We start from the raw sequence: 25,438 nt of genomic DNA, 5'->3' as shown, positions 1-25,438 counted from the left end.
AGTTGTAATATATGATTGTAATAGAATACTACCGTGTAGTAAGAAATGATGAGGAAGTTGATTTTAGGGAAAAAAAAAACATAGAAAACTTGCATGAATTAATACTAAATGAAGTGAGAAAAACTAGAACATTTCACACAGTTACACAAATACTGCATATGATTATAAGCTATCTGAGTTAAATGAATTTTCAAACCAACTATGAAGAACTTATGAACAAAGATGCTATCTAACTACAGAAGAAAAAACACCAACATATGAATATATGTATTGTATTATATGGTTTTAAATACATATATATGTATATATATGTAATAGTTACCTTTTCTTATGTAGGATTGGGTAGGAGGGAGAATTAAAATGTAACCAAAATATATTTTTTATAAAAAGAATACTGAAAAAAGTTGTAGGGGGACCTGGGTGGTTCAGTACTTTGAAAGTCAAGCCTAGAGATGGGAGGTCCTAGGTTCATATTTTGCCTCAAACACTCCCTAGCTATGTGACCCTGGGTAAGTCACTAGGTCCCCATTGCCTAGCCTTTACTGCTCTTCTGCCTTGAAACCAATACACAGTAGTGATTCTAAGAAGGAAAGTAAGGATTTAAAAAAAAGTTATAGTGACAATGCAGTCTAAGTACCTTCGTTTTACATAATGTATAAGAAAATTTAGTGCCAAGGAAGTTAAGTGATTTGATCAAGGTCAAAGAACTAGAAAGTAACAGAATCATGACAAGAAAGTCTGATTCCTTCAATATCAGACTATTATTCTTTTAATAAAGGCAAACATCCCAAATACTAGTGACAAGGTTTACTAAGAGCATGATATCCTAATTCTACTCTAAAAGTTGTATGCAGAACAAGTATGTTTTAATGCCATCATAACTGAAATATAGAAAGCTTCTGAAATACCAGTGAGAATTTAGTTTTAATTTGTCGGGTGTTAAGAAAAAGGAAAAAACAGATTTGCTCAAAAAGTTATAATTCACCTAGATAAATTTAAATTGGTGTGAGGCTTAGGAAACCTGATGGACACAATTGACTTTTTTCTCTCATCAATTATATTTTAATTGTTTTAAAATAATTTTAGTTGAATGAATACTTTCATTTTATAGTTGGTATATTATACGAACCTTAAAACAATATGGAGTTTAAAGCATAAAATAGTAAATACAATCAAAGGAAGATTTTTCAAATACTTAATATGTGCTCAGGGCTTAGGAATACAAACAACAAAACAAAAATGTCTCCACCTTCAGGAAACTTATATTCTATGTGAGAAAAAAAAAACACCAAGATATTAGTGATTGCCTTTGTAAAAATGATTCCTTATGAAAGAGAAAGAAAAATCTATGTCTTTATTCATTTTAATAGAGTTGAGGCACTATTCAGATATAATAGGTCTCATTAAAGAAACTGACTACTTCGTATAGGCAGAATATTAGAGTAGAAAGAGTGGAGGCCTGTATATAGACAATAGATTCTGAAATATTTCGGAATAAAATGAATATTTTTGAGTATCAAGTTCTTATCAGTTGTGTGAATATGAGCAAATCACAACCTTTTTTCTTCAGTTTCTTCACATTTTAAAAATGAATTAGTAATAAACTACTTACCAGTCTTTGCTATGAGAAGACGACTGTAAAATTTATGGTACCAACTTCTAATCTTACCTCTGGTACTTTCTACCTGAGTTAATTTGGACAAGCTACTAACTGTCTCAGCTGCAGTTCTATAATCTTTAAAATGAAATATTTAAACTAGATGCTACCTACAGGTCTATAGCCTATATTAATATCTGAGAAAACTAATATGAAACTGAAAAGGGACACATTTGAAATCTTAGATGACATCAAAACTCAGAAATTTTAAAAATGGACATAGTAATTCAGCAGAAAAATATATAGCAGCTTTAGTTCCTTTGCTGCTTGGCAGGAGTCAACATTGTGAAAGGGCTATTTAAAAATCTAATGCAACCTCAGACTGCAGTAGGAGAATCTAACTTTACAGAAGAAAATTATAGGCTATTTTACTATATGTTTCCCTGGTTGTAAAGCATTTTCAATATGATGTTTCAATCAGGATGACACATGGAATGACATTGATAAACTCAAAAGCATCCAGAAGAGGGTCGCCAAGATGATGAGACCACCATAAAATGATCAATTGAAGGAAAAGGGGAAATCTGGCCTGAAGCATAGAAGACAGTGCAGATTGAGGAGATATTTTCTAGCATTTGAAAGACTTGTTGCAATCAGGAAAATGGGATGTGTTTTTTTTCCTATTTGGCTTCAGAAGGAAGGACTTTGACAACATCTCTCAAGTAAGACCCCTTCTCTCTTCTGACACAAGTACTACTCTACTGCAGACTCTTTTCACCTCATACCTTCATTACTGCAATAGTTTCTGGAGGATTTGCCTCCTTCAAGTCTCTCTCCACTCCAAACTACTCTCCTTATGCTACTTAAGTGGTTTTCCTAAAAAAGATCCAATTATATTACAGCTCCACAAACAAACACAGTAAACTTCAGTGACCTTCTATTGCCTCCAGAAGTAAATACAAAAGCATTTGTTTGCATTTGAAACTTTTCATAACTTAGTTCCCTCTTACCTTTCCAGACTTCTTACACCTTTTCCCCAACATACAGTATTCAATCCAGAGACACTAGCCTCCTGGCTCTTCCACCAAGGAGATGCCCCATATCCTGGTTTCTAATGTATTTTTTCTGGCTGTGTTCCATGCCTGGAACACTCTCCCTCCTCTGCTTTGAATACTGACTTTCCTAGATTCAAATTTCTACCTTCTCTAGGAATCCTTTCCTTCCTTAGTCCTCTTAATTCCAGTACCATCCATCTTTTAATTATTTCCTATTTTTTCTGTATATAGTATGCTTTGTATATAGTTGTCTGTATGTTGTATCTCCCACTAGAATTTAAGCTTCTTAAGGGCAGGGAATGTTATTCATCTCTTTTTTTGCATCCCCAGTACTTAGGACAATACCTGGAACATAGTAGGTGTTTAATAAACATTATTTGATTAACAATTTAGGAATATATCTAAACGTGAATGATTAACTTCTTAACATTTAGTCATTCCAAAGTTGAAAGGATGATCCTATTAAAGGTCTGAAAGGAATTACTGGATGACTAGTCAGAAGGGCAGTACAGAGATTTTTATATAGGCCAAGATTGAGTTAAATGGCCAGTGAAGTTCATTGCACATTTGGGATTATGTGATTCTGTCACATCAAAGAATAGATATAGAATGGAAAAGACTTTAGAGGACATTTAGTCCAACTCCCAGTTAGTACAGGGAGCTTATAAGCAAAGTGAGCTTAAGTGACTTTCTCAGGGTCACAAGGTTAATAAGAATATGTGATAGGTTTTAAATCCCGATTAATTGGCTCCAAATCTAGTGCCCTAACCAGTATGCCACTCCTCCACTCCTTACCACCTCAATTTCCATGAAAGCATGGATAAGAAATATAAAAGCTTTGATAAGTAATTTTCTATAACAGAATACATACTCACTATGATTCAGTTGTGATTACTGATTCAGGACAAAGCGATTGCTTAAACAATCTACTGAAAAGACAGCTTCATGTAATTGATCAATGGTCTTCTGAACATCAAGTGAGGAATAAACAAGGAAGGCATGTGTTTGAAAAGAAGTTTCATGTGTTTATGATTGCTGTCCTATGCAAAAGCAAAATACAACAGTGATCTCTTATCTATCTTTAAATTCTGTAGAAAATGTTGCTTTCAAGACATTTTTCCTCATTATTTTGAACACCAGAACCCTGAAGAATCTCCTTAGTGGGATCCATGCTCACTCAAAAGAAAGAATCCAAGGAATTGAAACATACTGACCTATATGGAAAATGATCAAAGCAAGGGGGAAAGGACTTAGGGATACTAATATACTTGCTGCAGTTCTTTTTATGTAGTGCTAAGGAACTTAGAAATCTGAGCTTGTTCACCTATTGGGGGAATGGCTAAAAAAAACCTATGGTATACAGATGAGAGCTCCTGGGTTCAAATCTGGACTCAGATTCTTCTTAGCTGTGTGATCCTGGGCACGTCACTTAACCATCAATGACTATTCCATACTGCTTTTCTTAGAACTAATATGGTATTGATTCTAAGACAGAAGGTAAATGTTTTAAAGGAAAAGTATAATACATTAATGTAATAAAATATTATTGTCCTGTGAAAAAGAAAAGGGATATTATTTCAGAGAAATCTAAGAAGATTTTTATGAAATGATTTAGAGAAGAGAACAGAAGGAAGGAAATAATTTAAATCAACAACATTTAAAAAATGAACTATTTTGAAAAACTCTGTTCACTTAATTGGTAACAATTAATCAAAATTCCTATTTATGATTCCTAATAGAAGAAATGGACAAAATATGCAAAATGAGACATTTTGCAACATGTCTTTGTGGACTTTTTTTATTGACTAGATCTGTTGTAAAGTTTTTCTATTTATTTCCTTTTTCTTGAAATTGGGCTCGGAGTGAAGGGGAGAAAAAAATGCTTGTTAATTGAGAAACCACATTTATACAATTTATATTACAGATATTTGATATATGGTGGGATGGGCAAAGAATTGAGTTAATCCATCAATATAAAAGTAATGGAAGATATATATTAGACTAGTTTAGGTTATTAAGCATTTATTATGTGCCAGGCAGTGCAATTGAGCTTCAGGATTTAAATATAAACAAAAAGGAAAATAATCCCTGACACATCATAGAATTGAATAGGATGAGGATATCAGACAGGATTGTATTTGAGCAATTACAAAAAACAAACCCCCAAAGTAAAAAGTACTACAATGATCCTTTTTCAAGCTTCTTCCTGACAAAGATAAACAAGAGAAAGCACTCATCTCTTTTTAAAAAACCCTTACTAAGTATTGGTTCCACAGCAGAATAGCAGTAAAGGGTTAAGCAATTTGGCCTTCAGTGAATTGCCATGGGTTACAGTCAGGAAGTGCCTGAGGTCAAGTTTGAATCTAATATCTCCTATCTCGAATTCTGGATCTTTATCCACTGAGTCTACAAGCTTCCCCCCCCCCCAACTCTTTTTAATACCAATATTTTCAATGTTTTTCTATTAATTCATGGATTATGGAATCATTTTTTAAATATCAAGTTAAATACACAGGCAATGGAAAGATACTTGAAAGATATTAGTAAATTGCAATGCATTGCCATATTTCCAATTATGACTTGCATGTGAGAAGCTGTTTGAAATAATCAAGACTATATGTATGACTAGCAAAGGAGAGGTGGAGTTGGTCAAACAGTAAAAATGTGGAGTAATAGATAAAGTCCTTGAATTATAGATTTTTTACTAGTAAAATGCCACTTGGATATTATACAATTCTTTAGGGCAGATTTGTAGAAACTTACATTATAAACAGAAGAAAAATGTGTGTAAATCTCACAGGGTTACAAACTCTAATAATACATAACCCATGGAGGGAGTATCCAAACTAATGGAATCATGAATCTATTAAAGGAATAAATTAGGCATTTCCAAATTCTCAGTCATCTGTTGGCTAAGTTAACTCTATTAATCTATACATTTAATAAGAAGTCAGAGAATTCAGAAACTAGTTAACAAAAGATAGTCAACTTATAGTGGTAGAGGTGGAGTTCTCTTGATTTAAAACTTCATTTTCACTCATTCCTCTCTGCTAGCTCTCCAACATTCCTGCTACCTAATATCTTGGAATCTCAAAAAAAACTTTCAAAATGATAACACATCTTTTTATTGTTTAGGCTGCTTCTGTCCATTGAAATGAAAATGTAGAATGTAAGATAAAGTTTAAATTTCAGGAAAATACACCTGGAGACTTGGAAAACTCCATATTTATTGTAATATATAATTTAACTTCAACATTGTAGAATTATAAAATCTTACTACCCATCATGCTATTAAAAAAAAAGAAATGCATGTCTGTTTTTTTCTCTTGAATAAATTACAAATGCCAAATCTCTAATATCTTCTCTAAGATACTAGTGGTAGCTATTATGTGTTGACCATCAAAAAGAAATATTTAAAAACCTAGATTTGCAAAGAAGTAGAAAGGGGTTACTTATTTCTAGTTGGTCTCCCCTCTGTTGGTTTCTAATTCATCTTCTATTTAAGTGCCAAAGTAAGTTATATAAAACTGAGGTATGACCTTATCACTACCCCACTTAGCCCCATTAACTCCAAGATCAAATATAAAATCCTATATTTGGTATTTAAAGCCTTTTATAATCTTTTCCCTTTTCCCCTTTCCAGTCATACACTTTCACTTCAAATACTCTATAACCCAGTAACATGGGCCCCATTGTTGTGACTCCCACATGATACCATCTCTCCATTGTGTTCTTTTCATATTCCCTGACTCCCAGAACCGAACCTGAATATCCTCCATTTCTACCTCCTGGTTTTTCTATCTTCCTTCAAGAATCAGCTAAAATAGCATCAGGGCTTTTGCTGATCCCTGATACTTCTAGTGCCTTCCTTCAGAAATTACCTTTCATCTCTTCTCTATATAACTTGTACATTGTAGTTTCCTAATTTCACCAATTAATATGTGAGTTCCTTGAGGATAAAGATTGTGTTTTTGCCTCTTTACACACCAAGTGTTTAACACAATGTCTAGCATATAGTAAGTGCTTACTTGGCACTAGATCGACTTATAAATGCATGCACATATAAAATATCATTGTGCTATTTATGTAAATGTACTTTAAATATAAATAACTGCAAATAGATTTCAAATTTTAGTTTGAAATATAAATATTAAACTTTATTTTCTTTGATTTAGGGATTAAAATTTTCATCATGTCAGTTGATACAATTTAGTCCTTCAAAATACTCTTAAATTTTGATTCTGACAGAAGGATCTACTGCAAAGCTTCTTTTAAATAAAAACTACACTAAATATATATGGAATGTTATTCATGCTTCAGAACTTGGCTTACAGTGAGATTTTCAGTAACATATCTATTGCTGAAGCAGCAGTAAAACCTTGTATTACAATTTATGCTCACAGGCATGAAATACTAAGTGCTCCCAGTTAGCCTATTCCTGAGCTTAGTTATGATATTTTTAAGGTTGAAAAACTTGCACATATCAACAGCGCAAGATGATCTAAATGTAATTATTAGCCAAGTAAACATTGTCATGAGCATATTACATTTTATTTATAGTGTGACCCCATTTTTTCATTCATTGTTCTAGTTGTTGTTTTGAATAAGAAATTTCCTAATTATAACAATGTTTCCTTCTCACTGAATTCTTGCTTGATGAACCTGTGAAAAGGAGTCTCCTGATACTTCCAGAATAACATTGTATTCTTTGCTTTTATATGGTCTCTTTTGATTATTTAACCTATTTCCTGGGCCTCTACTACTATTCTTGTTCTTCCTCCTTCTCCTCCTATAATAATGATAGTTGTTTTTGGTGATTAGAGTTTGAAAAGTATCTTGTAAACACTTAAAAAACACACCCTGTGAGGTTGGGATTTTAAGCTTTAATAGGCTAAACACGTAGGACATTTGGGACTCTCTACATTATCTCCATTTTTACCTGATAAAAAAGTGAAATTCAGAGACTAGTCAACTTGAGGCAATATTGCCTAGTAGATATGGGAATAACTTGAGAATCAGGAAGGACTAATTTTGAAGAAACTCTGTCCAGAAAAGTTAAGAGATGTGGCCAGATTCAAAACAGTGAAATATATGCATTTGCTGAAAAGACAGTTTGTATAGTAGTTAACAAATATTAAATACTTGGATTTTTGGATACATCATAATATACCTTTAGGGATCAAATGACATTGTGATTATGAATCATTTTGCAAACTTTAAAGCAGAATATAAATGCTAGTTATTATTTCAACATCCATTATCTAATAAGACATCCAGCATATTTCTCCTAGGATTTGATTAATTGAGACTAATGAAAAGAATTTCAGTGGATTTGATAAATTGAGTGAGTTGATAATTCATATATTTTAAGTGATTTATGGTAATCAGTTGTGGATTTAATTTAATTTCAAGTAATTATTACTTGAACAAGTATTAAGTGCCCTCTATGTACATGACAATGTGGCAGATATTAGAGACATAATGATTAAGTGATATGGTTTATAAAAGAAGTCTAATAAGGAGGCAGAAACTCATCAGCCTCCATGTGTTCCCTTGTCATAATTTCCAAATCAATATATCCATATTCCTAGATTCCATTATCAACCCCATAGTCATTTTCAGGAATTTTTGGAATTCCTGGAATATATATATATGGCATTTTTCCTTTTCTATCATGTTTATTAAATCTGATAGGTGTAAGGAAGTATATCTCATTTTCATTTCTCTAATTCTTAGTGATTTGGAGCATTTTATATGTCTATTAATAGTTTTGATTTCTTATTATAATACTGTTCATATGCTTTGATCATTTATCAATTGCAAAACTTCTTATTTTTATAAATTTAAGTATTTCAAAATGAGATTTTTATCAGAAAAAAGTCCCTTACTATAAATCCCTTTCTGCCCCAGTTTCCTGTTTGGCAAGACCTTTATAATGAAGGTCATCTAAATTATTCATTTTTATCTCCTATGATATTCTTTATCTTTTCCTTAGTCATGAATTCTTTCCTTAGCCATAGTTCTTATATACACACACTTTACATTTCAATCATGTATCCATTTTGACCTTATCTTGTTTCATAATGTGAGACTTTGCTCTATGCCTAGTTTCTCCAAAATGTTTTCTAGTTTTCCTAGTATTTTTGTCAAATTGCAAATTCTTTTTCAATAATTTATACCTTTGAGATTATCAAATTCTAGATTACGAGTCATTTGTTACTGTGTATTTTGTGTACCCAATCTATTGTATTATTCAATTACTCAATTTCTTATCTAGTACCAGATTATTATGGTACTTTGTAGTATTGTGTAAAATTTGGTTCTATATGTATCTTGTTTGCACGGAGGCTAATTTCACATTGTTTCCATCATTAACACAGTGCCTTACAGATATGAAGTGATGATAAAACGTTTGTGGAGAATGTGACCTTTATGAGAGTTGCATATGATTTAAAATATTATTTATATCTCTAAATTTTGGCAAATTAAATTAAGGCAAAAATAAGGATGAATTTACTGCCTACTGTATTTTAATTTAAAATTCTAAGAATTTTTGAATTTTTTTTTGTTTAAGATTGTATTTTTATAAAAATCCAAGAATTTAAGATTTTACTGTTATAAAAAAATCAAAGATTTTGATTCTGTTCGAGAAAAGATCTTCAAGAAAGAAGCTTGAAACTTTTATATCCAGAGAATGAACTGTTGCAGAAAGATGCCAAAAACCTACACTTCATCAAGAAGATCAAGAATGAACTTTGGATATGATTGATTGGACTGAACTTTTGATTGAACATTTATTGTAATTGTACACATTTATGCCAAAAGGGACTGCCCCTAATTTGGCTTTCTGTCAATGCACCTAGCAAAACATTGGTTTTGCTTTCTTTTCTTTTCTATTTCCTCTCTCACTATTCTAATTCTCTTAGAAAATTGAATATTGTGTATATCTATAGTTAGAAGTGCATTTAGAACTACAAAATGATTATGTTAAATGATCAATGGGGAGACTAGTCTCCCAATGATCATCAGGGGGGATTGTAAACCTTAAAATTTCTTAGACTTATGAATGTTGGAAATTTCACCATTGGAAAATTTCTTACTTGGAAAAAATTTCCTACTGATAGTAAGAACTCTATTGGAATGTGAAACCCCTTGGCATGGGAGGATCCTTCTCCTCCCTACCTAAGACTACTTTAGGACAGAAACCTTTTGCTAAACAATGGAAAGGGCTTTGACCTATGCTTAAGCATAGAACAGGAAGTTCTTTGAGTCATGCTTGATTTTAGAATTGATACAATAGAGACACTTGGAATGACAGAACCAGGTCTTGAAACTACAATCTCCACCCTACTCAGAGTAAAAGGATTTAGGAAGGGCTGCAGCAAGGATCAAGATTTAATTATTTGAGAATATGACCTTCAACAGACATGTGCAAAGCCAAGTACCTCTGGGCGGTCCTGGGTTAAGCTAGAGCCACCATTGGCACAGGGAAGACATGGACAGTGATTGGTAGATGTGAGAACTGAGGGGAGGGAACTTGGATGGTTTCCTTAAAGATAGCAGGGTCTGACGACTAGGGAGGTTGGAGAGGGTTTGCTCTGAGAGGTTGTGCGCTGAGAAGCTTGCTCTGAAGGAAGCTGGAGGTGGAGGCCCCTGAGACTGTTTCTCCATTTTGGTCACGTGAGTGATAGGGACTGATCTCTTTTCTTTTTCTCAGCTATCTAAGGGCTTGGGCCTTTGGCCTAGCCTAAGCAGAGGGGATATTTAAGCCCTATTCCCTTCTCTCCCCTTTCTCTCTCTCTCTCTCTCTCTCTCTCTCTCTCTCTCTCTCTCTCTCTCTCTCTCTCTCTCTCTCTCACATACCCTTCTTCCTCCTGTTTGTAATTAAAAACTCCATAAAAGGTTGACTGCTGACTTGAGTTTTCATTTAGAAATTACATAGCTGAATTCCTTGGTGACCTTAAATTAATATATATCAGTCTTTTAAAGTGATTTCCTTGTCACACTACTATGTTCTGGTGTCTCTCCATCATTGTGGGGTGGCTAGGTTATTAAGCCTTTGTTCAAGTCTTCATCTTCAATTTATTTTCCTTTCCTTTCCCCTGTAGTCTATAGGACAATTTTATTTGAAATTCCCATGCTTCTCTGTCCCCTTGAAGAATTAATTATGACCATTCTATACTTATATTTGATGTTATATATCCATATTTCAAATTTTTATTCCTTTGAAATTTTAGCAAAAATTAAATATATTTTACCAACATCAAATTATTATCATTTTGTCATAATGCTTTCTTACAATATATATTGTTACTAGTGAAGGTCTGGTATAACTTCTAAATAGATACTCAACAATTTTTTCTAAAGACATGTAGTTGGAAGTCAAAGATACAACATTCTCTTCAAAAGAGAAATATATCAAAAAGATCCCTTTATTTCTCTATAAGTATTTACATTCTTTCTTATCATCCTAGTATAATAAAGCTAACATATTACATATGCATATTTATAGGTACATATGTATGAGAGCTAGAAATCAAGTTTCTAAATTATTACTCCTTTTACAAATAAGGAACCAATCCATAGCAGATTATTTCATTTTTCATGGTTATCTATGTAGAAAGAAGCAAAGCCATAAATAATAATGATACTGATAATAATAATATTGGTAATAAAAATAATACTGATGATAATGTTTATATAGCACTTGAAAATTTGTAAACCACTCTAAATGTTTTCTCATTTGATCCTCAGAATAATTCTGCGATATAGGTGCTATTTATCCATTTTTTATGAATGAGGAAACTCAGACCAAGAGTTTGAATTAATGCCTACATTGAACTCAAGCTCAGGGCATCCACTGTACCATATAAGTCACTCTAGACAAGGACTTCTCCTCTGACTTCAAATTCAGTCATCTTCCAGAAACAAACAAAAAATGATTACTCTTCTAATAATACTTTACGACTGATTTAACTTTTAAAAGAATCAGTTTGGACACAATCTGAAGTCATGGACGGAATTACTTTTATTCTAAGAGACCTGGGTTCACATCTCACTTATACTATATACTCAATGAATTTCCCTGGATGAGTTATTTAATATCTCCATGCACCACAGCAACTATTAAGATCACAGTTTCCAGAAGAATTGTCATCTGCATTGATAAATGTAGTTCCTACACTGAGGTAAGTCAATATTCCATCCCAGATAAGAACAAAAGGCTGGGGTTGGGGGAGCAGGAAGATGTCCTGAACAAGTTTGTTAAATGAAGATACAGGTTAATTATTCCTCTATCAACAGAGGCACCAAACATGGCAGAAAAACAATACACAATGATTTACTTATAAGACATATTATCAGGAGATTCAAAGTCTATACAATAAGTGCTTTTTGAATGAATTAATGAGCAAATTAATGAGCTGGATTCAAAATTTAAATCTAGCTAGAGACAGTCTTCCCTTCATCACTGAGTTTCCAGTAATTATTTGATTGAATGTATGAATAGGTGGAATTAATATGATTAAATACTGTAATATCTCAAAGCATTTTAACCTGTACATCTTAAGACTTTTAAATAGTTTAAATTACTTATCTACCCCTTTATAACCTGGCTCTTTCCTACCTTTTTAGTTTTCTTACTCATTATTCCCTATCATGCAGTATCATGATCCAGAAACACTGGGCCTCCTTACTATTCCTGGTCATTTCCAAACACTGAGCATTTACACTGGATGCCTTTCATGCCTAGAACCAACTTCCTAGTCATATCTGCCTCTAGCTTCTCTCATTTCATTCAAACCTCAAGCAAAGTCACATGTTCTTTGGGAAGCCTTTCTCAGTTTTCCTTGCAGAACTGAGGAACTGCCTGGGATTCCCCATATTACTGGAGAGAGCTGAGGGAGGAAGCACTTTCTTTGTGTGTGGGGGGAAGACAGAGGGGCAAGGCATGCAAAAATGTCCTCAGGCCCTGGGAAAAGGGGGAACTCAAGTGCAGGTCTGTACAGGAGCCACATCTTTGTCAATACTGTCTTAATGCCTTCCCATCGAGACCATATTTAATTTATTTTGTATATCTTGTTTGTACAAACAAGATATATGCTAGCTAGGTAGCAAAGTGAATAAAGTGATGGATGTAGAGCAGGAAAAACCCAAGTTCAAATATAATCTATGATATTTACTAATACTGTGACCCATAGTATGTAATTTGACCTCTGTTTGTCTCCAATTTACTGAACTGGAACATAGGGAAAACATAGCCCTCACCTAACACAGTTATTATGAAGATCAAATGCTGTATTTATAAAGTGTTTAGAATAAGGTGTGACATATGGGAGACAATAAATAGTGACTTTTTGACTTTTTCAGTAGCAATTATAAAAAGGTTGTTTTAATAATTAGCTACAATAGCTATCTTTTTTTTAAGTCATGATAGGACAGTGAGTGGAAAAATTATATTATTCATGCCTTTGGACTTATATCACTGAGAGAATATTTTTCTTTAGTCATTTGATGTTTCTAGTTCGTGACATGGGGGGACTGGCAAATTATATTGGGGAACTCTTAACTATTAGGGAGTGGTATAGTCAATGCCTGACTTGATTTCATTGGTCAAGCTATTCAATCATTAAATGAATATGACATTAGTAAATATTTGAAAATTATATTAAATCATATTTAGTATCTTTATACATGGCTCTGGGATAAAAGATAAAGCACATCTCAATACATAATTTTATAGTGTTCATAAAATACATTAATTCTTTGAAAAGAGGTAGCATGATAGCGGCCAAAAAGGTGGTTTCAGAATTTGAAAGAATTGGGTTTAGTTCCTTCTTGTGACGCATACTGGGTGTGGTGACCTGGAAAAATGATTTAATCTGTCAGTGCTCTGGGTAATTTTAATAATATAAATATAAAAACATTGTAACTTGCATTGTTAAAGGGAGTTAATTTCACTCACTTGAGAGTTTCCTATAATGTTTGAATCAAATGTTTGGTCCCTATCCACATCTTAGTGGTTTGAAAAATGAAAATAATCATTCATTCACAATACTCTTGAAAATAACAGTAATGAGAAGTGCTATGAGAATGTGGAATACAGGAGTTATAAGAAATGGATAAGGTTAGTTAGAGAAATTCATTTTATACTGCCATGCATGAGGTTGTAATAAGAAACCTGGAGGCAGATGTTAAAGTGTATTTCTATTCTCTTGGGACACTCATTGTGTTAAATAGACTGTGAATATCATCAAAAGTCCTTGACGGTCATCTTATAAAATTGTCTTTCCTTCTTTAGATCTCACAGAGTTCTTTCTTTTTACTTTCATGTACAGATTATGTCTTGTTTTGTATTATATATATTTTTGGCATATCTGAATATTGTTCAATTAAACTAAGCTTCATTAGAGTGGGAATTATGTCTTAATAGTCTGTTCCCCACCATCAATACCTACCATGTTGCTCTGCAAACTGGAGCTGACTAGTTGCTTTAAGTTTGTGGTATTGATTAGATAAGCACATAAACATAAACATATCTATATACTATTAAGAAAATATGCTGAAAGGCTTAAGTAACTTTTACATGAAAATGAGAATAATTTCAATCCCCTGTTAAGTAGCTACTTTGAGATGCTGTTCATTTCTTTTCAAAATAATGTAATTGCTCAAAAAAAACCCACAACAGTTCAGGAATCTCTGATACTGTTTTCAGAGAAACTTTAAGAACAGCAAAGAAAATTGAGGCTTTATCATTTTTTTGTTTTAAATTTAGAGAAAAGTATTATCCAGATCAATAAACCAACTTTTTAACCAGAAGTACCTTCAAATGAATGCTGATTTGTAACTAAAAATCTGGACCATTATGAAAAAAAAGATGTTTGCTACATCAAGGAGACATATATGCATTAGTTGAGAGACAAATATGAGCAAAGAATCAGGCATGACTGAAATGACTTAACAATGACATGCATATCTGTATACATAAAAATTTAACCCCTAAAAAACTCATTCAACGCCCCAACACCACCAGCTCCCTGCACTCCTATGGAGCGGTACAGTCTGAATTATGATTTATTCACTATAACTGACTCAGTAAATTTATTTCCTATTGCTTCCATCTCTGTCAACACACTCTCCTCCTGCCCTTGAGCCCTACTAACACCATTTTCACAAAAATTAGTAGTCCTAATTAATATCTATCTAAACTCTTGTAGAGAAGGGGAGAAATATATTCTGCCTAAGCCTCAATATACTGAAGCAGTATTTAGGCTGAGAGCTCAAGGGCAGCAAGCATTGGGACATGATATTAGGACTTGTGGTAGACTGAACCAAACCTGAAGGAACTGGGGCTGATATTTTTCTGGAACCAGTTTTGTGAACTCAAAAAAATTACATGGACAAAGAATTGAGATTGTTTCTTCTTTGAAAACATGAACATAATTTCTTCATTATATGCTTTCTAGAGTAATGAGGATAAATGTATGCCAAGTATTTTATAACTCATAAACTGTTATATAAATGTCAACTGTAGTGAAGCATAAACAAGATGGTAGCAGTAAAGGCCGGGAATCACATAAGCCCTCTTAAGTTTCCCTCCAAACAACTATAAAATACACCAAGAAATGAATTCACAACTGGCAGAGCCAACACAAACATAGAATCAAAATATAGGGCTGTAGCATAATCAATTATGCCTCAGCTAAAGTTAAAAAAAATAATTTCACTAAAGAAAATGACATTGAAATGATATACTAAAATTCATGGATGTAGCAAAGTCAATACTTTTAGAGGAAAGTTTATATCTCCAAATGCTTACATTTCTAAAATAGATAAATAATAAATAATAATTTATAATAAAATAAATAATAGATAAACAAATTGGGTATACCCAAAAAGAACAAATTAGAGATCTCCAGTTAACCATCAAGTTATAAATCCTGAATATCAAAGGAGAAAAATTGAATGCAGGACCATAGTACTATTAAATAAAATAGGAGCTAGTTTCACTAAAAGACAGACTAAAACCTAATTGCCAGTATCTATCAAAAATGAAAAGAGTAAAATTAACAATGACATAGAAGGAATTATTAATTTCCCCAATTATATGCCAGTAAAACTGATAATTTAATTGAATTATATGAATACTTTGAAAACTGAAATTTTCTCAGATTAACATAAAATGAAATGGAATTCTCAAAAATACTCAATTAATATTATATTGGAAAAATAAATTTAACAAGTCATCAATAAACTCACCAAGAAAATAAAGTCCCAGGACCAGGTGTATTCACAAATGAGTCTAATTTAAAAACTGACTAATTCTAATATTATATAAACGATTTGGAAACAGGCAAAGAAAGAGTGCTATCCAAATTCCTTTTATGGTACAAATATAGTGCTGATATCTAAATTAGGGGAGCAAAAATGGAGGAAAAAAACCTATAAACCAATTTCCCATATCAATGAATATTGATATAAAATGTTAATACTAGAAAGGAGATTTCAGCAATATATGACAGAAAACATATACCATGAGATAGGATTTGTATAAAAAACATACAGGGCTACATACTGAAGCAACTTATTATTCACTTTATTTTCTACATGAATTTTCTTTAGTGTAAGAGATGTGTCTTGTTTCAAAACATGATGAAAATAAAAATATGCATTATATAACAAATGCTCACCCTATACACCAATTGTCTTGGGGAAGGGGAAGAGGCAAGAGGTAGGGGAAGAATATGGATCAAAATATGGCAGAAAAAATTAAGAAAATTATGTCAACATAAGAGCTGTAAAAATTAATGAACATGTAGGCTACATCAACAATACAAAAAAAACTATCACCTTAGTTGACAATGTCAAAGAAAAAAGCAATAGAATCATAATAGATCAACTTATATTTTCATAAAATGCAATATTCAGTTTTATTTATAGCACTAGAAAGTATAGGAAAAATGGAGCTTTCCTTAAAATGTTTAGTATCTATCAAAATCCATCTGAAAGCATTATCTGTAATGAATATAAGCTGGGAGCCTTCCTAATTCAGGGATGAGACAAGGATGCTATTGTGATTTTTATTATTCAGTATTCTACTAAGAATCTAGCATAGCCATAAGAATAGAAAAATAAATTGAAGGAATTAAGAATAAGCAATAAATAAACTATCCTCTTTGAAGATGATATGATAGTATAATTAGAGAATCCTAACAGAATTTACTAAGGAACTAGCTGTGATAATTAACAAATTTAGAAAAGTTGCAGGACTTTAAATAAACCCAAATAATTCATCAGAATTTTTTACATATTATGAAAAAAAATTCAGCAGTAAGAGATAGGAAACTTTCATCTAGTATAACTGTGGGCAATATAAAATACTTTGGAGTCTATATGACAACACAAATCCAGGAACTATCTGAATGAAATTACAAACCACTTTTCACAAAAGTAAAATCAGATCTAAGTAACTGGAAAAGTATTAGGCAAAGCCATTACAATAAAAAATGACAATTTTATCTAAATCCACTTGGTTATCTAGTGCCACATAAATTAAAATTCAAAAAAAATATAGAACTAGAAAATAATAATCACCTGGGAGAACAAAGGGCAGATAATATCAATGGAACCAATAAAAAAATGTGAAGGAAGGTGACTTAGATCAGATGATTACAAAGTAGTAATCATCAGAACACTTTGGCATTCACCTTATACCTAGCAGATTGGCCATTATGGAAGCAAAGGAAAATGAGAAATGTTGGAGGGGATGTAGCAAAATTGGGATACTAATACAATGATGGTGGAGTTGTGAATTGGTCCATCCATTCTGGAGGGTAATTTGGAACTATGTACGAAGGGCTTTAAAAGAGTGCCTACCCTGAGACTCATTCTCTACCATTCCTAGGTTTGTACCACAAAGAGATGATAAGGAAAAAGACTTGTACAAAAATATTTATAGCCTCACTCTTTGTGGTGGCAAAAAGTTGGAAAATAAGGGTGTGCCCATCAATTAGGAAATGGCTGGATAAATTGTGGTATCTTATGGTGATGGAATATTCTTGTACTAAAAGGAATAATGAACTGCAGGCATTCCATTTGAACTGGAAAGACCTCCAGGAATTGATGCAGAATGAAAGGAGCAGAACCAGGAGAACTGGTACATAATACAAAATAGTTAATGATTATTGTAATATAGAATTCAATAGAGCCAAAAATCCAAGCTTAATGAATAAGAATTCAACATATGACAAAAATCCCTGCTAAAACTGGAGTGTAGTTTGGCAGAAACTAGGTATAGACTAACATCACATACCCCATAGCAAGATGAAGTCAAAATGAGGAAATAATTGAAAAATAAAGTCTGATATGTAAACCTTAAAATTTCTTAGACTTATAAATGTTGGAAATTTCACCATTGGGAAATTTCATACTTGAAAAATTTCCTACTGATAGTCTATTGGAATGTGAAACCCCCCTTGGCATGGGAGAGTCCTTCTCCTCCCTACTTAAGATTACTTTAGGACAGAAACCTTTTGCTGAACAATGGAAAGGGCTTTAACCTATGCTTAAGCATAGAACAGGAATTTCTTTGAGTCATGATTGATTTTAGAATTGATACAATAGAGATACTTGGAATGACAGAACCAGGTCTTGGAACTTCCAATCTCCACCCTACTCAGGGTAACAGGATTTAGGAAGGGCTGCAGCAAAGGATCAAGATTTAATTATTTGAGAATATGACATTCAACAGACATGTCCAAAGCCACAGACCTCTGGGCGGTCCTGGGTTAAGCTAGAGCCATTATTGGCACAGGGAAGACATGGACAGTGATTGGTAGATGTGAGAACCGAGGGAAGGGAACTTGGATGGTTTCCTTAAAGATAGCAGGGTCTGACGACTAGGGAGGTTGGAGAGGGTTTGCTCTGAGAGGTTGTGCTCTGAGAAGCTTGCTCTGAAGGAAGCTGAAGGTGGAGGCCCCTGAAACTGTTTCTCCATTTTGGTCACGTGAGTGATAGGGACTGATGTCTTTTCTTTGCCTCAGCTATCTAAGGGCTTGGGCCTTTTGGCCCAGCCTAAACAGAGAGGGTATTTAAGCCCTATTCCCTTCTCTCTCTCTCTCTCTCTCTCTCTCTCTCTCTCTCTCTCTCTCTCTCTCTCTCTCTCTAATATCTTTCTTCCTCCTGTTTGTAATCAAACTCCAGAAAAGGTTGACTTCTGACTTGAGTTTTCATTAAGGAATTACATAGCTGAATTCCTTGGTGACCTTAAATTAATATATATCAGTCTTTTAAAGTGATTTCCTTGTCACAGATACCATAAAAATTTAGGAGAACATGAAATGGTTTACTGGTCAGATCTATGGCTAAGAGAAGAATTTATGACCTAACAATAGATGAAGAGTACTATAGGATATAAAATGGGTAATTTTGATTTCATTAAATTAAAAAAAATTGTTTTGTATAAACAAAACCAATGCAGCCAACACTAGAAGGAAAGCAGAAAACTGGGGGTAATTTGTAAAGTTCTCAAATATATAAGGAACTAAATCTAATTTATAAAAAATTCATGTCCTTTCCCAATTGATAAATTGTCAAAGGACATGAACAGGTAATTTTCAGAAGATAAAATCAAAGATATCATAGGGGGGAAAGTGCTCTAAATTGCTACTTATTAGAAAAATACAAGTTTAAAAATAGACTTTAATGCCACTTCACATGTTCAATTGACTAATATGAAAAGGGGAAATGACAAATGTTGGAGGGGGTAGAAAAATTGGAACACTATTGCATTTTTGGTAAAGCACAGAATTAATCCAACCATTCTGGAGAGAAATTTAGAATTATACCCATAAGACTATAAAACTGTGTACTCTTTGATCCAGCAATACCACTATTACTACCCTAAAGAGATCTTTTAAAAGGAACAATATATATATATAATAATCCTAAACCGTCATTTGGGGAATGTCTGAACAATTTCTGGTCTATGCTTATAATGGAATACTACTCAACTATAAGAAATGATGAAAAGGATGATTTCAGAAAAACATGGGGGATTTGTATGAGGTGATATGAATTTAAGTGAATACAACCAGAATAACCTTGTACCCAGTAATGGCATGATAATGCCCTTAACTATGAATGACTTGCCTGTTATCAGGAATACAATGATCAAAGATATTTCTTTTTTTTAAACCCTTACCTTCTCTCTTGGACTCAATGCTATGTATTGATTCCAAGGCAGAAGAGTGGTAAGAGCTTGGCAATAGGGGTCAAGTGACTTGCCCAAGGTCACAGAGCTGGGAAGTATCCGAGGCCAGATTTGAACCCTGGACCTCCCATCTCTATACCTGGTTCTCAGTCCACGGAGCCACCCAGCTGACCCCATCAAAGATGTTTCTGAAGTACTGAATGATTAAACAAGTCATCTACCTTCAGCTAAAGAATTGATGAAGCCTGAGAATAGACTAAAGTATACTCACCCCCTTTATTTAGTTTTATTGCTTTTTTCCATATTTTTTCACAGTATAACTAATTTTGAAATATGCTTTACCTGATCATACATATATCAAATTCATTACATATTCAATGGTACAGAAGGGGAGTAATGGAGGGAAAGAATTTGGAATTCAATTTTTCTTAAAAAGGAAGTTAAATTTTTTATGCAATTGGGAAAATAAAATATTAAAAATAAATAAATGCCAACCATATATTTTTTTCACTTCAGGGGTAAAAACTATTGCTAACACTGTATGGAAGTCATAGAGGGGTAAATTTTGAATCTAAGGAAAAACTCTAATAAGTGGAACTATCTACCTGCGGCTTGATTACTTAATTTTGTTCCTTTAATTATTTTAAAATTACCATTTCTTAGCCTCCAAAGCTCATAGTCTCAAGAACTTTTAAGTACACTTATCTACATACTCTGAAACTTCATCATCCTAAATCTTTCTCTGATTATCCCTTTGTGAATTATTTTGCTTTCTCTCTGTTCAATGTTGAATACACATAGTTAGTGAGACAAGATTAATGAAATCATCTTCTTCACTATTGTTAAGTGGATTCAAAGATCCACCAGCCACTAGAGTCATGGGAATGTCATTTTAAGTTCTGCAAATAGAATGTTATTGACTCATTCCAAGTCATAGAATAAAATTCTAAATCTGGGCAAGAAACCAAAATTTCTGACTATCAATGTCCTATTCTTTCCTCTACACCCTGCCATCTCCAAATTTTCATTCTCTGAAAATCTATTTTAATTAGAGACCTTCTGCCAAACTGAAAACTCAAGTGATCCCTGAATTTTCTGCCTTTATTGTAATTTTCCTGTACCACTGTATTTTACTGCAAAAAAATTTCCATCTTAGTGGCATGTATGAAGACATTTATTTTCACATAAACCTATAAAAAGAGAAAAAACCCACTTCTTTTTGACATGTTTGGTTGTTAAAAGTACTTTGAGAGCTTAGGACTTGTCTTTTTTAAACAACTCAATAAATATAAATTCAATGAGTGAATAAGTATCCTATTGCCAGAGGATTTGCTACTGTTGAGATGGAAAAAAATCAGAAACACATATTGTCTCTATCTTTTTGTGCAAGCATGAGAGCATTTAGACACCAAAATGTGATTACAGCAGGGGTCTAATAGGAAGTATATCAAGGCCAATGAATTGAGTGTTCAAGATATTATTCATGCTTGACATGGTTTTTTATTAAATTTCCAATTCTTGCCTCTTTGAATTTTGTCTATTCTTCCTTTTAATTATTGAAATCCATGGTTACAGCCAACAATAAAACAGCAATTTCCTCATAGAAGGAAAATACGATAGTATAATACAATGCTTCTATTCTACATCAGTTTTTTCATTCCCGAAGGAAAACTTTGTTGCCAGATCACATCCTTGGACAGCAGACTCCTGCCAAACAGATTTAAAAAGGATTATCCGACTAAGCGACAAATGGCAATGTTCATACCCCTCTATTCTATTGATGCAAAATATGTAGACTTTTAAAAAACATCTACTGTCCATGAATATATCATACACCTAGGCTATTTATTAGCTGAATTCTACACATTATAATATTTTGAAAAATATTTTCATTTTACCAAGAAAAAAACTAAATTATTTCTGAATATACTTTTTAGAAAAATTAGCCAGAATACAATGGTCACACCTCTATTACTACTGCCCAAGAAGCTGAGAGTGAGGCTGATAGAATTCCTGAGTTAAGGAGTTTTTAACTGCAATAAGATAATCAAATTGGATGTCCACTATAAGTCCAAAATGCATATGGTGAATCAAACTGATAATGGAGCAAGAGGCCACTGAACTGCTTAAAAAGCATCAAACCAGGCCAGGTTGGGAAAATAGGACAAGATAAAGGATCAATATTGGGATGAAGTCCATTAGTGGCAATAGTGCTTCCAACTTGGTGTGCTAGTGAGACCCAATCTTAGAAAAATCAATTAAATATTAGAAAGGTAAAACTCAATTTTCTAGATAAGCACTTTTAAATTCATGTTGAAATATGAATTTATAGCAAAATGTTTCATAAAACATTTAGTCCTGCCTCAAATCAATCAAAATAAAAGCTTTGGGTATAAGAAGAGTTCAATTCAATCATCAAAATATATTCTTAGTCAAAAGGGAAAATTTAAGTATTAATGTAATACATGAACCATCAGGAAACATGAACATTTAAGAATGTAATACATGCTTGTGAAAAAGCCATTGGAAGTTTTACCATGTAAAACAATTAAATAATCTATATACATATATGTATTTGTAAATTTCCTCTGATTTCTACTGCTCATTTGATAGCATCATGTGTTCATGGACACAGTAGTTCAAAAATAAACTTTAGATACAATTTTGTTATCTTTTGCAAATTTTATTATAGGTAACATTTTCCAATTTGCCCATACCTATTTGATATTCCATAATGAAAATTTTTTACTGACTCCTCAGTTTCATTTTTTAAATTTACTTTTTATAAACAATATATGGTCTTTTTTCTTGCCACTAAAGTGTCGAATATAGTACAGCTTAAAGCAAGCAGCTTTGTCCAATGTGAAAAAAAGTGTTAGATTTACTATCAGATCCCTTAAATTTGCATCCCATCTCTGTTACTATCTGTATGAACTTGAGCTATTTCCCTAACTTCTCTGTGTCAGTTTTCTCAGGAAATATCAATGTTTTAGATATTGTGATATATAAAGTTTCTTTTCAGTGCTAAATATAGGGTGCAGCTTGGTGGCTCAGTGGCTCAGTGGATTGAGAGCCAGGCCTAGAGACAAGAGGTCCTAAGTTCAAATCTGGCCTCAGCAACATCCTAGCTGTGTGACCCTGGGCAAGTCACTTACCCCACCATTTCTGAGCCCTTACTACTCTTCTGCCTTTGAATCAATACACAGTATTGATTTCTAGGCAGAAGGAAAAGTTGCTTTAAAAAAAAAAAGAACCAATAAACAGTATTTATTCTAAGGTTTTAAAAATAAATAAAAAAGTGATAAACATATGATTTTTGGATTTTATTAAGGGCAATGTGGAGATATTTTTTGGGTCTAGAGTAAAAAGGAATCTGGTTTAAATTCCTCATATAAAAATTATTAGCTCTACTCCAAATAGATGCCACTTAACTTTGGTGAGCCGTAGGCAACTAACACTATCTATTAAATACTGGTGGATAAACTGTGTTGTGCCTCAGGTGAAGGAGTTCCCACACTGATGAACTCACATTTTCTTGATATATTGGATTATGATTTCTTGAATATTCAACTACTATGTATCCAATATCTGTAATAAAGGAGAAATATAATAGAGAGTCCCTACCTTATCTGAGCTAATGGTTTCTTTAAGGAGGCAGGAAAAAACATATGAAATATTTAACATGGATTATTTATGAGTATTAAATTTACACACCAAATTCAGGGTATTGAATTTGAAAAGACTTCTCAGTGTGTACTAAAATATTCAACAAATTAAATGTTTTTCCCTTAGCTTACATGTTTAAATTATAGCTTCATGTCTACTGTAGATAGTTTCAATATAGAGTAAAATTATACTTAGGAAACTTAGGTATATGCAGGTATACCTATATATATATATATATATAAGTATATATATATACACACACACATATATATATATGCTTGTTTGTGTGTAGAAGGCACATATATGTGTGTATGTGTGTATACACACATTTAAATAATCTTAGTTAAGGCAACAATAGTAATTAAAACTATTCAGAACCACTTGAGGGTATGGGGACTTATTTGCATTGTTTTGATTGATTCTATAACAGAGATATCTAATAAACATACCATCATAAATAATTTTATGATGTCAAAAATTTATCAATATAAGTGAAGTGAAAGAATAGTTACAAAAATATAAATGGCCTGGACTATGAAAGGAGGAAATAGAATATCTAAATAAATCAATTTTAGGGAAAAAATTAATCATTGGATAAATGAACTTCCTAAAAATGAGCATCAGGACTAGATTAATTTACAAGTGATTTCCACCAATCATTTAAAGACTGATTAATTCCAATATTAAATAAATTATTGAAGTAATAGATAATGAAAGACTTTTGCCAAACTCTTTTTATGAAACAAATATGGTACTGATGCCTAAAAAAAGAGAGAAAGGAAATTGTAAAACAATTTCATTAATGAATATGGATCCAAAAATTCTAGAGTACTATGTAGGAGATTACAAAAATATATCACAAAAATTTTATGACCAAATAACACTTATGCCAGATTCAGAGATAGTATAATATAAGAAAAACTCTCAGGCAGAAGTCTGGGATTGCTGGAGTAGATGGCGGTCTCCACAGACAAACTATGAAAACAGAATAAACAGTCTAAAAGTAGAGTGTGGACCTAAATACCCAGAAGCACCTCCAACAGTTAGATTTGTAGCAAAAACTAATATGAATGGGATAAATAATTCCAATTGAATGGTGGATGCACAGAGCATACCAGTGTTAGCAAAATGGCAAAATTCTTATAGCATTGAAGTTGTACATCGAGAGCTAAGGCGTCTAATGATGTCCAAAGAAAACATGAAGCTTCCACAACCTCCAGAAGGACAAACATACAGCAATTAATTTTAACAAATCTCAAACTTATCTAAACCAACAACCTTCTACTCATGTTAATGCCTTGATTAAATCTCACAATGCAGAACCCACAAATTAAAAGAATTCCAGCTGGTATATATGACCTGGACATTTGTAAGAATATATTTAATATATGTACACCCATTATGTTTTCAGGCACAATGGGAAGAAAAATGCAGCACAATTTTTTCCCTCTTATCAAGACACTATCATTTAAGCATAAACTTGGAATGGAATTCAGATTTTACAAGATGAAAGCATGGCAAGAAATATCAGATTGCTGTGGAATAATTTATGTTTCAGAAATCTAATTTCTCAACAAGGAAAATTATAAATGACATGCTTGGTCCATCTTACTTAGTGAAAGAGCTGCAATGTAAATTGTTTAAAGTAACAGGTACAATAAATACTGTTATTAATTTTGTTTAATTTTTGAAGAGGTGTGGGTACCAACTAATAGTAGTAACAAAAAGTATGTTCAGGATTGTTTTGATACCTGTATTTATAAAAAGGGGGAGGGAAATGTATTACTGTTTTAAAGCAGCTCCTGTGTGTTACATGTAACAGACATGGTAAATATTTGTTTACAGTCTTTGTTCTGATATACCATGAATTTAAGTTTAAGTGGAAAAAAAAACAAAGGAAATAGGTGTATG

At 32.7% G+C, this 25,438-nt stretch overlaps 1 protein-coding gene and 1 pseudogene across 10 annotated transcripts in view; one reads left to right on the top strand and one right to left on the bottom strand.

The window, feature by feature from the left end:
• The window catches only part of CTNND2 (catenin delta 2), a 1,175,163-nt gene that overhangs the window by 1,000,029 nt on the left and 149,696 nt on the right, over positions 1-25,438 (bottom strand). The gene's annotated exons all lie outside the window — the stretch shown is intronic.
• LOC103098539 (ubiquitin-conjugating enzyme E2 variant 2-like) lies at positions 14,619-24,977 on the top strand (annotated as a pseudogene).

The sequence above is a fragment of the Monodelphis domestica genome, chromosome 3, assembly GCF_027887165.1.
Source record: "Monodelphis domestica isolate mMonDom1 chromosome 3, mMonDom1.pri, whole genome shotgun sequence".
Classification (NCBI taxonomy): domain Eukaryota; kingdom Metazoa; phylum Chordata; class Mammalia; order Didelphimorphia; family Didelphidae; genus Monodelphis; species Monodelphis domestica.
The sequence above is the reverse complement of the archived record's forward strand: the minus strand, read 5'-3'. Positions and strand labels throughout refer to the sequence as shown.